Below are 2,173 nucleotides of genomic sequence, written 5' to 3' on the forward strand. Positions count from 1 at the left end.
CGCTGCTCATTGAGCAGCTCATATATGACTGATTTTTTGGAACTGGGCTGTGGAAAAGAGGCTTTCCTCGTCCCCATCCACGGGTTGCCATCTGTATAGCACTACCACGTCCGAGTGCGGCCCACTTCCCTCTGGGGAAGACACATTCAAATCCCAAAACCAGATCAACGGTATAAGCAGCTTTTATGTTTACAGGAGCCCCGCCCGCCCTTAGAGGGGAAGAGGTGACGAGCAGGGATGATAATTCAGACAACAGACAAGGGCAGGAACGGCCGCTGGCCGCTACGTGTTCTGAAGTGCGCAAAGCACTACCACAAGGACCATATGTTGTATGTGGAATTTTTTTCACCCGAGGGCAGACGCTGAAAAAGCATACTTACCTGACGCGGGAAGGTACTTTGATTCAATTAGGCAGTCCCTCTGAAGGCGAGGCCCTTTCAATTGCACTTCGCCTGGGTTGACCCTTGCGATTACCCCAAATGTGGGTTACCTCGAGCGATAATTTCCTGGTATTGGGGACCTGCGTTGCGCGCTCGTCCCCGCAAAAGTCTTCCAAACTCAGTCTATATGGCCCCTCTTACTGACTATCGAGGGTATTTTTTGCTTTTGCAGTGGAACGGTAGACTTGGCAAGAACCTCAAAGGACGCACAAACCTGGCCAAGGTGTTGTGACGTTTGGAGGGGTAGAAGTGCATTGGAGAGACTAGGAGGAAGTACAAGGTGAGTTTCGTGGGCTGTGCGTAACTTTGACTTTGCTGGTCTGTTTTTGTTCAAGGCCTGTCTGCTCTAATTGTGTGTAAAATGTCCGGTTCGTTTGTAATGTTCATGGTTGTTGCGTGCCGTGCCGTGCTGTGCTAATGCGCGCGAAGGGAACGGAAATGAAAGGAAACCAAACGGCCGATCGAAACCGAGCGAGCGAGCATAGAAGGGCATTCGACATGGACCGTGAGTACACTTTGAACCTTTTGAGGCGGTTTTATTGTCACTGGAGCCGCTTTTAGAAATGCTATTGCTATCGTTAGTGTATCCTTTGTGCGAGCAAGCGAGTGAACGAATGAACGAGGGAAGGAAACAAACTAGCAGAGTAGTAAAAGTATCGAACCTTTTTCCCGATTCGTTTGCAGTCTGAATCCAACCATTGTCGACTTTCAGTGCCGTTTTTCGCGCGCCTCCTCTTGGAAGTGTGCGAGTGTTTTGCCACGTCACGATGGCTTAAAACTGCGTCTCAGAAGTGTGCGTTTTTTTCCTATTCATTTTTTCGTTCGTTATTTGGAATGATTTGATATCACAGAAGTAGAATTTGACATCATAAACTGTTCATCTCGCGCGTGCTCACTCGCTCGCGCGCGCTCTGTAAGAAAAGTCGATCGCACTAGAGTTTTCGCCATTAGCTGGCCGATTTTTGACAAAAAGGTGTTTTCCCCCCCTCGTTTTTTGCTTTGATTTTGTTCCTCACTCACCTACGGCTCTCTATGTGAAATTGTGGTGTATGGAGAGCTATTTATTGGATAAAACGTTTAGAGATGTTCGCAAGACAAAAAATTGAAGCCTACAACACGGGGTATTCCCAGGCGGTCACCCATCCAAGTACTAACCCCGCCCGACAGGGCTTAACTTCGGTGATCGGACGAGAACCGGTGCTTTCCCTGTGGTATGGTCGTAGACGAGGAAATGGGGTCGAAATTCTGCTTGTTATCGGCCAGGTTCAGGCTGTAAAGCGGCCACATCCCTGAGTGTAGGCGAATTTGAAATTCTAAAGCCCTAGTTTCGTTACTCTAACCCTAAGAAATCGATACTCTAACCCTAAGAAATTGTTACCCTAACCCTAAGAAATGGTTACCCTAACCCCGAAGTCGTTACCTAACCCTAATGTATTTTCCTCAACCCAGTTAACACATTGAGGAGCATCGATTTGAAGCACTATTCCCTAGGGAGGGGAGGGAGGGTCCCAAGAGACATAACGTGTCCTAAAAACCTATTATACAATGTTTTAGCTCCGTAGGTGCGTGTATCTGGCTTTAAAATCTTACAGTGAGGAGATACAAAAAGGGACAGCCTCTGGGACCGTCTGCGGGTCTCGCAAGGGCTTGGGGGGCAGACCTGCTACTATCCACCATAAACCGTGGGAAGGATCCCTCGACCACCCCCCTCACCCAGGGCATGCTTCGGCATC

At 48.7% G+C, this 2,173-nt stretch overlaps 2 non-coding genes across 2 annotated transcripts; one reads left to right on the forward strand and one right to left on the reverse strand.

Annotated features, from left to right (window-relative positions):
- Window positions 1-372: 372 nt before the first annotated feature.
- Window positions 373-542, forward strand: LOC136278693 (U1 spliceosomal RNA). The gene has a single exon (XR_010716493.1). It is a non-coding gene; the product is annotated as a U1 spliceosomal RNA (small nuclear RNA).
- A 1,004-nt stretch (window positions 543-1,546) lies between these two features.
- On the reverse strand, window positions 1,547-1,665 carry LOC136278665 (5S ribosomal RNA). The gene has a single exon (XR_010716466.1). It is a non-coding gene; the product is annotated as a 5S ribosomal RNA (ribosomal RNA).
- Between the last annotated feature and the right edge of the window lie 508 nt (window positions 1,666-2,173).

Source organism: Pocillopora verrucosa, unplaced genomic scaffold, assembly GCF_036669915.1.
Source record: "Pocillopora verrucosa isolate sample1 unplaced genomic scaffold, ASM3666991v2 scaffold_46, whole genome shotgun sequence".
NCBI classification, from domain to species: Eukaryota; Metazoa; Cnidaria; class Anthozoa; order Scleractinia; family Pocilloporidae; genus Pocillopora; species Pocillopora verrucosa.